Source organism: Genypterus blacodes, unplaced genomic scaffold (genome assembly GCF_046128005.1).
Source record: "Genypterus blacodes isolate CSIRO-AG114 ecotype Tasmania unplaced genomic scaffold, CSIRO-AGI_Gbla_v1 ptg000019l_1, whole genome shotgun sequence".
Classification (NCBI taxonomy): Eukaryota; Metazoa; Chordata; class Actinopteri; order Ophidiiformes; family Ophidiidae; genus Genypterus; species Genypterus blacodes.
This window is the reverse complement of record NW_027466832.1, coordinates 2900094-2914048: the sequence shown is the minus strand read 5'-3', so window position 1 is coordinate 2914048 and position 13955 is coordinate 2900094.

Here is a 13955-nt window from a genome sequence, read left to right as displayed (position 1 = left end):
GACCCCATCCTAGGGAAGTCTCAACATGGGCAGGATTCATTTACAGAGAAGTATGTATGTTCCCAAAATCTGAAATTGATTGTATTTCTCAAGTGAACAAAGTCACACATTCATCCATGAACTATTTAAGACGGGATCTACGGCAGGCAAGTGAAGAAGACCACTAGAATGGATACAGACAAAAATGTAAATAAAGGAGGGAATGCAAAACGACAAAAACGACAGGTAGTTACAAACCAAAAAAAATTGGATATACCTAGGCAAAGATCAAATACTCACAAACAATAGGAATAACAAAAAATGTGATCTCCCAGCCTGTAGTCTTTTATACCTGATATCGTGCCTCCTAAAGATGTCAGCATGAATCAGAATACGGTAGAGCATACACTTAAGTATCGTCCGCATACGAATGAAAATCTATGCCAAACTGATGATTTATGTTTCAAAATGGGAATAATGGGCCCATTAGAGAACCCTTTGGAACAACAAACTTTACAGAGGCAAATTTGTTTTATTCAATAAAACAAAGTTTAACCTATTTGTTTGCTAATATCTAAACCAGGGAAGTACAAGACCATGAATGTCAATGTGATTTTCAAGACGATCAAGTAAAATATTGTGATCCACAGTGTGCACTGAAATTGAGAAGGATTACAACTGAGTGGTCTCAGTGATGTGTTGGGGCCTCATGCCATTTGCTAGCTCAAATAGATTATTTGATGCAAGGTAGTCCATAAGCTGATCCACTACTAGACGTTCAAGAATTTTGAGAGGAAAGGAAGACAGAGGTTTAATGACAGCTGTTTTAAAAGCAGCAGGCACAACCCCTGTGGAGATTGACTTGTGGCTTGTTAGGCCCCAAGCACCGATCCATACATCCTTTAAAATTTTAGCAGGAAGAGGATCAAGCAACCAGATAGTGGGCTTGGAGGAGGCAACTAACTTAGAGAAAGAGAGTCCCTCATAGTGGCAACATCTGAAGGTGCTGTTCTAGTGGGAGTAGAGTTGTCAATTCATGCATTTATATCGTCAACCTTGTTCATTGAGAACTCAGAGCTGACTGTCACTACAGGTTTGTTTGAAAACTGTGCAATTGTGTTGAAAAGGAATTTGGGGTTAAAATAGGCAATTCGAGCAGAGTGGAGCACTTGTTTATAACTTAGTAAACTGTGTCAGAAGCCACTTCCATTCTAGACGTCTGCAGGCCAGCTTAAGCAAATGGATGTCACTTGAGAACCAGGGAGCCAATTTGTCCTGCTTGTGAGACCTTCGTTTTGTTTTGGAGCAATAGACTCCAAAGTATCGGAAAATATGGAATTCATGTTTTCTGTTAACGTATCCAATTAGGCATCATTGGGATTCAATTAATCTAAAAATAAGAACACCCTTTTTATCCCAGTGATTGAGAAATTCACATTCCAGATACATGCATTTTTTACTTTTTTCATGCAGTTTGCTTGTTAAAATGCTTATGCTGACATACCCAGAGATCGTATGGTCACAACATATCACAGCAAGGCCAGATGCACCCTTGGAAGAGAGAAATTAGGTTTTCCCAGTACGTCACGTATGAGTTTGTTCATGCTTTTTTGGTTGTTCCATATGATTTTGTTTTGCTTGCAAGCATCATGCTCTATCCTTGTTATCATGCTTGTTTTCACTCTTGAGTGTCAAGATAAATATCAAGACTGGTAATTTGGTGTCATCGCAAAAAATAAATCCATTGATAATTTCTGGTAATCCTTTAATTCAAAATGATTTTCATTAACACTTTTACCAACTGGAAGAAAAAGCTGCATAGTACAGTGAGTCACATTTGTGTATGTCCATTCTTTTCCAGCATCAACCTTTGGTCTTCCACCTCCTCTTCTCCTCTCACCTGTGTAAAACATTCTTTTATATAATCAAACAACATCCATTTCCATAAACTCTTTTGGGCATTCTTTGCTTTTAGTGTCTCATGACTTGGGTTGGCTTTGGCATGGTCATCCTTTGGTAGTTTCTGTAATTTGGACTTCAGGCGGTCCAACTGTTTTGATTTTCGATTTTTGGGGGCCTTCATCCTAAAATAACCCTGCACTTCCAGTCTATCTCCATAGAATGGCAAATAAGTTTTCAGCTGCTCGTCTGTCATCATGATTCTGGAATTAATCAACAGCCGTTAAAATCATATTTGATACAAGAAGAAGAAGATTTTTTTTTTTGATTTTTAAATTTACTTTTATTTACAGGTGTTTATAAACCTAATAAATTAATAACTTAATAAACATTAAAACTAAATTGTGTGAGTTCTAGGACTCCATCACTTGCTTAAAACAAAAAAAAACACACAAAGACATTAAGCAAAACAACACCGTGGAAAAAAAACAAGAAAAACAAACTCAGATATCCTCATCATTTTGATCAACGCTTGTGTCACTGTTTACATCACTACCCTCATACAGTTCCTTCCCAAGTTTAGTGATGTACTTTCTTACTCTGTAGTATTCCGGCCGAGTAAAGCCTCCTCTCACAACATCGTCGTCATTAAGAAACACTTGAAGAGCACCTAGAAAACCTTCTTCGTCTGGGAAAAAGCCTTCCGCTTTTACATTCCTCATCCCTATAGTTATGTCCAAGAACAACTTCACGTTAGCCAAACTACTGTATATGCATTGTCTTTTTGTGACGATGGACCTTTTGTGGGGAACCTGCAGCAGAGGGGGATCATTCTGACGGAGGAGTGGAGCTGGCCGCGATGGCTTAGCTCCTTCTCCAGAGCCTCGTTGCTCAGGAACGGGGGGACGTTTGAAATTACCACTCTTTTTGTGGGGTTAGCTAGAGCCAGGACGGGAGTGAGGACTCCATGAATCTCCACCCGTGACCCACCACCTGGTCCACCTTCACCATGCTGTCTACAAAGATCACCACCGCGTTGTTCATGCGTGAGGCAGACTTCAAGCTTCCGTAACCCACCAGTGCCCCCACCGCTAAACTACAGTCCTCCACCGTGCAACCAACAACCGGACACAGCTTGATGCCGTGCCAGCGTGTCAGCTTGTCGAACCCCGCAATCATGCTAGCTAGCCTCACTGCTAGCAGATGCCCAAAAACTACACAAAGCCCCAAAACACCAACAGACTAAAGTGAGACAAAGAACACAACATTAACAAACAGAAAGACAGGTATAGAAGAACTTTCTCACGCTTTTTCTTCCACTCAGCTCTTCCACTCACTCACTCCTTCCAGCAGAAGAAGAAGAAGATTTTTAAATTTACTTTTATTTACAGGTGTTTATAAACCTAACATTAAAACTAAATTATGTGAGTTCTAGGACTCCATCACTTGCTAAAAACAAAAAAAACAAAAACACAAAGACATTAAGCAAAACAACACCGTGGAAAAAACAAAAAAAACAAACTCAGATATCCTCATCATTTTCATCAACGCTTGTGCCACTGTTTACATCACTATCCTCATACAGTTCCTTCCCCAGCTTAGTGATGTACTTCTTTACCCTGTAGTATTCCGGCCGAGTAAAGCCTCCTCTCACAACATTGTCGTCATTAAGAAACACTTGAAGAGCACCTAGAAAATCTTCTTTGTCTGGGAAGAAGCCTTCCACTTTTATATTCCTCATCCCTTTAGTTATGTCCAAAAACGACTTCACGTTAGCCAAACTACTGTATATGCATTGTCTTTTTGTGACGATGGACCTTTTGTCTTCTCTTCCTCCTCTGACCCTGAGCTGTCTTCCCTCTGTACCTTAGACTCTTTGACTCTCTTGACTCTTCTTTTCTTGCCTGAGAACCTTTAGGAGAGACGATGGGTTTTCTTTTCAGAGGAGTACTGGGGGGGACCTGATCCTCCTCCGTCTCCTCTACTCCGTCTGCTGCCTGCTGCCCAGCGCCCTCGATCTCCATCTCCACATGCCACTTGATGGACCCTCATTAGATTAGATTAGATTAGATTCAACTTTATTGTCAATGAGCAAGTACAGGTACAAGCCAATGAAATACAGTAGCATCCAACCAGAAGTGCAATAGTGTACTAATATATATACAGAATACAGAATATATACAGAATATATACAGATTATATACAGAATAAACTATATACATTATATATACTAACTATAATTATAAATTAATAAATATGTAAATATATGGTGCAAGGAGTCTTAGTGCAAAACGGAAGTGAAATGGAAATGATCAATGCAAACAGAAAGTTGTGCAAATTGCAGTGGAGTGCAAGATGATGCTAGGGGGAGGATGGAGTTGGGTGGGGGAATGGAGTAGAGTTCAGCAGGGTCACCGCCTCGTAGAAGAAACTCTTCCTGAGCCTGCTGGTGCGAGAGCGGAGGCTTCTGTAACGCCTGCCGGATGGGAGGAGGGTGAAAAGTTTATTGTTGGGGTGGGATGAGTCTTTTAAAATGTTCCTGGTTCTGCCCAGACAGCGTCGACGGTAGATCTGTTCAATGCTGTCCAGTTGTGTACCGTTGATCCTTTGGGCGGTTTTCACCACGCGCTGGAGTGCTTTCCGGCCTTCCAGTTCACCAGGATCTTGGGACAAAGGTGAGCTTTCTTAAGGCTCCGAAGAAAGTAGAGGCGCTGTGCGCCTTTTTAACCAGGGTGGAGGAGTTTATGGACCAGGTGAGATCATCGGAGATGTGGATGCCAAGGAACTTGAAGCTGGGCACACGCTCCACTGCAGCTCCGTTGATGGAGATGGGGGTGTGTGCATGGCTTCCGGCCCGCCTGAAGTCCTTGGTTTTCTTGGTGTTGAGTGCCAGGTTGTTGTCAGCACACCACACGGTCAGGTGCCGTACTTCCTCCCTGTAGGCCCTCTTTTTTCGTCGCCTCTGATCAGGCCTATCACCATGGTGTCATCTGCAAACTTAATTATGGAATTGGAACCATAGATGGGAGCGCAGTCATGGGTGAATAGGGAGTAAAGGAGAGGGCTCAGCACGCAACCTTTTGGCACGCCGGTGTTCAGGGTGATAGTGGAGGAGGAGAGGTTGTCTATCTTAACAGACTGGGGTCTGTTGGATAGATAGTCCAGAGTCCAGTTGCAGAGGGATGAGTTGATACCAAGCCGGCTGAGCTTGGATATCAACTTGGAGGGGATCACAGTGTTGAATGCTGAGCTGAAGTCAATGAACAGCATTCTGGCATAACAGTTCGGGGTGTCCAAGTGTGTCAGTGTGGAGTGAAGTGCCGTGGAGATGGCATCCTCAGTTGACCTATTGTGGCGGTAGGCAAACTGGTGAGGGTCCAAAGTAGCAGGCAGGCAGGGTTTTAAGTGTGAGAGGATCAGCCTCTCAAAGCACTTGGCGATGATGGGGGTGAGGGCAACAGGACGGAAGTCATTAAGGGCCGTAGCGGTGGAGTGCTTCGGCACTGGCACGATGGTGGCGGTCTTGAAGGTAGTGGGAACAACTGCTTGGGCCAAGGGCAGGTTGAAAATGTCCGCAAAGACCCCGGCCAGCTGCTCTGCACACGCTTTGAGCACGCGTCCAGGTATTCCATCGGGGCCAGCTGCTTTCCGGGCATTCACCTTGCTCAGGATGGAACAGACCTCTGAGGTGGAGAGTGTGAGAGGCAGATCGTTGAGAGGTAGATCTGCCTTGGACATCACCTCCCTGTTTTCCCGGTCAAAGCGAGCGTAGAAGTGGTTGAGCTCGTCAGGGAGGGAGGTGGAGCTGGTAGGGGGCACAGTGTTGGGTGGTTTGTAGCTGGTGAGTGTCTGTATGCCTTGCCACATACGCCGCAGGTCAGAGGAGTTGAAGTGCTCTTCAACCTTCAGTTTGTAGCCATGTTTTGCCTGTGAGATTCCCTTCCTCAGGTTGGCCCTAGCTGAGCTGTAGGCCTCCCGGTCTCCAGACCTGAAGGCTGCATCTCTGGCTTTGAGCAGAAGGCGAACCTCTTTGTTCATCCAGGGCTTCTGGTTGGGGAAAGTTTTTATTGTTTTAAGTGATGTCACTCTGTCCACACGCCTGTTGATATGATCCAGGAAAGAGTTTGTGGGAATGTCAATGTTAATCAGGGAGTCTGTGGTGGCCTGAGCGAACACATTCCAATCTGTTTGTTGGAATTGCTGTTGGAGAATGGAATCAGCACCCTCGGACCAGATCTTGAGGGTCCTTGATGTGGGTTTGATCTGTTTGATGATGGGGGAGTACTTGGGGATCAGGAACAAAGAGAGGTGATCAGAGTGACCAAGGTGGGGGAGGGGAGTGACTTTGTATGCCTTAGCTACGCTGGTGTAAACATGGTCCAAAGTGCTTTGTCCCCTTGTGGAGCAGGAGACGTTCTGGTGGAACTTTGGACGAACAGTCCGAAGAGTGCAGTGGGTAAAATCCCCAGCGACAATAAAGGCCCCATCCGGATGTATGGTCTGCAGTTTGTTGATGGCAGCATAAAGTTCTTTCATGGCCGCTTTTGCATTAGCATCCGGTGGGACATAAACCGCAGCAGCAACTGCTAGGGAGCGCTGGCCGGTGTGGATTTAGCCGTAGCTTAGCACACAGACCTCCGCGTTTCCCCCGTCTTTGTTTGCGGTCTCGATGCCGGCGCCGAGAGTTGCCGGTCGGCAGGATGACTCCTTGACACCTCAGTGATTTTACCAACTCAGGTGGGAGCTCGTCAAAGTTGAATGGGTGGTCCAAAACTACGTTATTGCTTCGGTAAAAAATGTCTAAAAGTGACTGTCTACTATATGAACGATTCGCCCCGCTGAATGGGGCGAACACACAGGAGAAAACTATGTAAATAAGCACTAATTTGCAAAATCTAGTTAGACGCTGAGCCTCGCCATGTGCACGTGCACATCGTTCTGTCCAGTTGCCTCTTTAGCAGCTCCGGTGCTCTGTCCGTCCGTGTGTGCGCCGTTCTGGGGCGGCGTTGATGCTGCCGCGGAGGGCGTCAGTTCAGCCAGCGCCTCGACCGGGGCTTCTGCTCCGCCGGTGGCCGGAGCCTCTTCTCCGCCGGTGACCGGCGCTTCTGCTCCGGCCGGGTCTGGAGCCTCAGCCTGCCGGCCCTCCCCCGCTCCCCCCGAAGCACGATCACACCTGGTGCCCCTCTCTCCCACACCCAAAACACTTCATGCCGTCAGTCGTTACATGGACGGTGTAAAAAAAGTTTTTGATTTTAAACCTGAAAGCCAGGTTGAACTCCTGAGGGGGACCAGCAGCCGAGGAGGATCATGGCTGTGTCGCCTTAGCTCCTTCTCCAGAGCCTCGTTGCTCAGGAACCGGGGGACGTTTGAAATCACCACTATGTAAATAAGCACTAATTTGCAAAATCTAGTTAGACGCTGAGCCTTGCCATGTGCACGCGCCGCCATCTTGTCATCCTCCGCTTTGTCCGTTAGCTCCACCGCAGCTTGTCGAACCACGCAGTCATGCTAGCTAGCCCCGCTTGCTAGCAGACGCCCAAAACCCACACAAAGCCCCAAAACACCAACAGGCTAAAGTGAGACAAAAAAACAACATACAGAAAGACAGGAGAAGTTTCTCACGCTCTTTCTTCCACTCAGATCTTCCACTCACTCACTCCTCTCAGCAGAAGAAGAAGAAGAATTTTTGATTTTTACAATCACATTTTATTTACCGTAATTTTCGGACTATAAGCCGCGCCTTTTTCCCCATTTTTCGACCCTGAGGCTTATATAACGGTGCGGCTAATCTATGGATTTTTACAGCTAACGGCCACTAGGGGAATTCCTAAATCTATGGATTTTACAGGTTGCAGTCCTCCGGAAGGCGGCCGTGTACTGCACCGTAGCCTAAAAGATGAGGACGAGGATTAATGACTTTTCTGGTAGGCTGATTACCGTATATTTCAAGCAGCCGTGTTACTGCAACTTTAGGCTTACGCGCTTACTGTCGTGTTACAGGCACTTCATTTTGCACTTTTAAATAAACATTTAATTTAGCCATTGATATTGCCTCGTCAAGCGCTGTAAGCTTTGTTTTTTGTTATGGTACTACTGTAGGCTATAATGTAGATCAGTGGTTTTCAATCTTTTTCATGCCAAGGACCACTGCTGTAGATCACTGCCGGTACGTGCGCTGGGAGCGCACCGTTTAAGTTTGAAAGTTGAAAAGTTTGTGTGTCTGAAACGCTATGTGATACAGTACAGTTTACACAGCATAGTACATGTTCTGTAGCTACTATTGCACTAAATGGTAACACTTGAAAACGTTATGCTAATATGCAACTTGTTTGTTGAAATGTTAATAAATGGGAGCTTCCTCAAACAGCCGCCACTTTCCCGACAATCCCCTCTGTGCACGAACCCTTACATATGGTAATTAAACATTAAAAAAACGGCGGCTTATAGTCCAGTGCGGCTTATATATGTACACATCATTCAATTTAGCTTCTGCGGCTTATAGTCAGGTGCGTCTTATAGTCCGAAAATTACTGTACATGATGGCAGCTTACACGGTCAACAGGATATTGTTAAACAAAACAACAACTCTAGAATAAATACATGAATTAGCGTGACATTTATTCCTGGAGGAAATTTGCAAAATGCAGTTCACCGTCCGTAATAGTACACAGGATATTGTTGTAACACCAGATTTTTTTAAAACTCTCTAGATCATGGACCATTTTTAAAAGCAAAACTCTAGCCTCAGTCTGCATCTGGTGCTGCCTCCTGTCCTGCTCTCTCCTCCATCTTGTTTTTTCTGCTGATGTAAATCGCCAATTTGTCTTCCCCAGAAATAAAATTCAAAAGCTGCCACTTTTCCCGCTGCCCCGTCGTGTACCCTGCACCGTAGATTAAAACTAGTAGTGTGCAATCTTTCATTAAACAAGTTAAACACACTTGCCAAAAGAGTGAAGAGCACCGCAAGTCTCTTACACTCACTGAAAACATGGAGTACAGTTTCGTCGACGCCACAGAATGGACACTGGTGTCCCAGTCTTGCTGCCAGTCCACACACTGGGCGCTCTGTTGCACAGTCTTGTTCTATTTAGGACCTTCACACAGTTCCTGTATATTATCTTCCCGTCGGCAGTGCGCAGGCTGAGGTCCTTTGTCTCCTTGAGCAGAGGTCCACCAAACTCGCCCAACTGTGGATCTCTGGGAACGGGTCTGTGCTGCTAGGTTTGGTCCCTCTGCCGTAGTCTGCCAGGAGGCTCCTCTCTCTCCTAGAGAGCCTCATCTTCCACAGTTCCAAGACCTTCCGGGCCACCCTGGCCGACTGGATGCCCAGCATACATCCCACAGCCTGGGAGTTGGTCAGCGTCGGCCCCGCTGTGTCCACCAGCTGTTGAAGGACCAGAGTCTTAGTGCTGCACAGCGCTGCCATCAGCCCAGGTGTGGCTCCGCTGCAGATATCCAGTCTGGCTCCATGCACAATTGGTTCTTGCAAAAGCCAGAACAGAGAGTTAGATCTTTCTTTTAAAAGGGCCCAAGACCTGAAAATGCCCTGATAAAAAGGCTTCAGCTTTAGAAAACTAAAAACAAAGCTGCACCCAGTCCCATGTTACCCACACGTGCAAGGATACAGCTGGCCACCTCTCTCCCCACCAGGTCTGCTGGTCCTGTCAGAAATATTTGGATGAACTGAATCCTTAATGTGGCAGTTCTGCTGGCTAAATGGATAAGTCCCTGTCCCCCCTCCTCTCTCGGTAAAATCAACAGTCCCTGTGGCACCCAGTGTCGCACACCCCAGAAGAAATTCACAAGTTTCTCCTAAATCGCGGTCAAAAAAACAGATGGGGGGTCTACGCAGGCGAGACGTTGCCACAACAGGGAGGCCACAAGATTGTTCACTACAAGTGTTCTACCCCTATATGACATTTGAGGGAGCAATTTGTTTTTAGTTCCTTTTTTTCATTTTGTCATTCCCCAGGAAGACACCAAGGTATTTTGGCCAGTCTCTCTTCCAGTATAAGTCTTGGGGAAGGACTGGGAGACCGTCACTCCACCTACCGACAGCAAAGGCTTCACTCTTGCTCCAGTTGACCCTTGCTGCGGACAGAGTGTTAAATGAGTGAGTTACATCAATTAGAATATCGACATCTCTTTGTTTTTTTACCAGAACTATGACGTCGTCTGCATAAGCAGATAAAACAATGCTCTCTCTACAACCAGTTAAAGGCCATCAATGCTTGTGCAAATCTTGCATTGGAGGGGTTCTAGAGAGAGTGCATAGAGCATCCCAGACAGAGCGCAGCCCTGCCGTATGCCTCTATGCATCGTTAAGGGAGCACACACACTGCCATTAAATTTCAGTGTACCCTCAATGTCACTGTATAACGGTCTTGAACCCGGGTCTCCCACGTGCTAGTCAGGGAGCAATCCTCTAAACCACCAAGGACAGAGAATGACTCAATTGCTGAGCAACAGCGAATTCAGTTCAAAGGTTTTTTAATTCCAACAAAAAATTCAAGTTCCAAAAAAATGCTCAGAAGGTAACTACAAAATGTGAAAGAAAAAAATTGCAAAAAGGCAAAACAAAAGATAAGTCCAAAAAGTAGGAACCGGCAAAAACTCCATAAGCAATAATTCCAAAAGGGCAGTCCAATAAGCAGGGTCAAATAACAGAATGCAAAGTTCAAAAATCAAGGGTCAAATAACAGAGGATGCAAAGTTCAAAGAATCAAAGGTAGAGGCACACTACTCACAAAGGTTCCGTGAAGACTCAGCAAAGACAGAGTGGGAAGCCAGGCCTTAAGTAGTGAACAGCAATTGACAGAGCAGGTGAGGCTGTAAGCAATCACCATAATTAGGCAAAAGGAAAAAAAACAAAAAACACACAGAGAAGGCAAAGTCATAATGAGTGCCATCTAGTGGTCAGCAACAAAAGTTCAACATAGTGACAATAACACCCGGATCTTAGCAATGAATCCAGTGCGGAACCCAAACCGCTCCATGATTTTCCAGATGAAGTTGTGTTCAACACGGTCAAATGCCTTTTCCTGGTCTAGCAAAATGAGACCAGTGTTGACGCCCAACGAGCTGGAAACCACCAAAATATCTCGAATTAGATAGACATTGTCTATCATAGACCTTCCGGGCACACAGTAGGTCTGGTCCCGGTGGATAATCTGCTCCATAGCTTCCCTCAGCCTGGTGGCCAACGCCTTGGATAGAATTTTATAATCCGTGCACAGAAGGGACACAGGCCGCCAGTTTTTTATCTCCTGTAGGTTGCCTTTTTTTGGCAGGAGCGTCACAACAGCCCTGCGGCAGGACAGCGGCAGAGACCCTAAAACCAGACTTTCGTTAAACACATTTAGTATATCTGGAGCTAAAATATGCCAGAAAGCTTTGTAAAACTCAATGCTCAGGCCATCGATGCCAGGAGCCCTCCTTCCCTGCATGCTCTGCAGGGCGGCGTGCAGCTCCCCCATCTGCAGAGGCCGGTCCAGCTGCGACTTGGTTTCCTCAGAGACTTGAGGCAGGTCCACACAGAATCCTTCCAACATAGACTCGTTCTCTACATACTCACTCGAGTAAAGGGAAGAGTAGAAATCCACAGCTCGTTTTCTTATCTGGCTAGGCTCTGTCAGTTCCTGCCCTGTGTCTGAGAGCAGCGAGTGGACTGCCTTCTTCTGTCCCCGCTTCTTCTCCAGGCCGAAAAAGAAGCTAGAGGGAGCATCCATTTCTGTGATGTTTTGGACCCGGGACCGGACCAGTGCATCCTTTACCTTACACTTTACCAGGTTGGCTAAAGCCATTTTTTTTTGACGTGAGGATTTCGATATAGATTAATGAAGACCAGAGTGTGATGTTTAAAATGAGCCCTGGTCTAAAGACGCCTCCCCTTCACAACATGCTCAACCTCCAGTGATGATGGAGCAAAAGTTCTAGAGAACAGGAATCGTACTCCAGCACTGGATGTGGTGTTGTGGCTCAGCACCACCTCTCCTTCCTATTCTCTGTTCCAGTCTGCCTCAATGCTTTCATCGCTGTGTGTTTCTTGTAAGAACAATACATCAACATGGATCCATTTACATTCAATGTCCCCACTCTAAGTGAAATAGTCATGAGGAGGATGTTAAAAGTAAAAAATAGAAAATAAACCAAAACACCTCATCATCAATGAAAATTTAGCTGCTTCCTAACTTCATCTTTTCGTTTTGTAAGTCTATAAATCTCCTGCGTTGAAAGATCAGTTGCATCTCTGTGTTTAACGTGATATCTGGCTAAAAGTTGAGTTTGTCAGGGTAGTGTTGCTCCAGATCCAGGCCCTTCATGCTCTTGGTCTTTTGCAGAAAGAGTTTAAACATTTTTGCTGGGTACAATTTTTTCTCCTGACCAGCAGACAGCAGAGTGTCACTAGAGCCAGACACACAGGCTTCACTATCACTGCTGTCTGCAGCCAGGGGCTTCCCCTCCAGACACCCCGCTTTACAGCCCCCACTCGCATCCACCGCGCTCTTACGCTTGCTGCGTCTCTTCGCTGATCCACTGGACACACTGGTGTCCATAGCTGCAGCTGCTGCTGCACCTCCCTCCTCTGCCTCACACAATCCAGCTGTCTCACCTCTCACCTCACCCAACCCACCTGTCACCTCAACTGTCTCTCTCACCTCACCTGTCCCCCCCCCCCTCACCTGTCTCCCCCACCTTGCCCATCTCACTGTGCCCCGGAGCACCAGACCCCAAAACACCGGACCCCGGAGCACCGGACCCCATCAGTCGCTACATGGACGGTGTAAAAAAAGTTTTCGATTTTAAACCTGAAAGCCAGGTTGAGCTCCTCGCGGTTGTCATTAAGAGTCATGAACAATTGTCTCTGGAAAGAGACAATGTGCCTCAACAACTGCAGCCAAGGGGGGTCATCCTGACGGGGGAATGGAGCTGGCCGTGTCGGCTTAGCTCCTTCTCCAGAGCCTCGTTGCTCAGGAACCGGGGGACGTTTGAAATCCCCACTCTTTTTGCGGGGTTAGCTAGAGCCAGGACGGGTGTGAAGACTCCGTGAATCTCCACCCCGTGACCCACCACCTGGTCCACCTTCTCCTACCTAAGAAGATAACCACCGCGTTGTTCATGCGTGAAGCGGACTTCACGCTTTCGTAACCCACCAGTGCCCCCACTGCTAAACTACAGTCCACCACCGTGCAACCAACAACCGGACACAGCTCGACGCCGTGCCAGCGTGTCAGCTTGTCGAACCTCGCAGTCATGCTAGCTAGTCCCGCTTGCTGGCAGATGCCCAAAACCCACACAAAGCCCCAAAACACCAACGGACTAAAGTGAGACAAAGAACCAACACACAGAGAACAAAACAACATTAACATACAGAAAGACAGGTATAGAAGAACTTTCTCATGCTCTTTCTTCCACTCAGCTCTTCCACTCACTCACTCCTCTCAGCAGAAGAAGAAGAAGAAGAAGAAGAAGAAGAAGAAGAAGAAGAAGAAGAAGAAGAAGATTTTGATTTTTAAATTTACATTTATTTACAGGTGTTTATAAACCTTACATTTAAACTAAATTATGCGAGTTCTAGGACTCCATCACATGCTTAAACCAAAAAACAAAACAAAACAAACCTTTAAGCAAAACAACACCGTGAGGGGAAAAAAACAAGAAAAACAAACTCAGATATCCTCATCATTTTCATCAACGCTTGTGTCACTGTTTACATCACTTTCCTGATACAGTTCCTTCCCCAGTTTAGTGATGTACTTCTTTACCCTGTAGTATTCCGGCCGAGTGAAGCCTCCTCTCACAACATCGTCGTCATCCAGAAACATTTGAAGAGCATATAGAAAATCTTCTTTGTTAGGGAAGAAGCCTTCCACTTTTACATTCCTCATACCTTTAGTTACGTCCAAAAACAACTTCACATTAGCCAAACTATATTCATTGTCTTTATATGACGACGGACTTCTTGTCTTCACTTCCTCCTCTGGCCCTGCGCTGTCTTCCCTCTGTACCTTAGCCTCTTTGACTCTCTTGGCACTTATTTTCTTGCCCTTGGAACCTTCAGGAGAGATGGTGGGTTT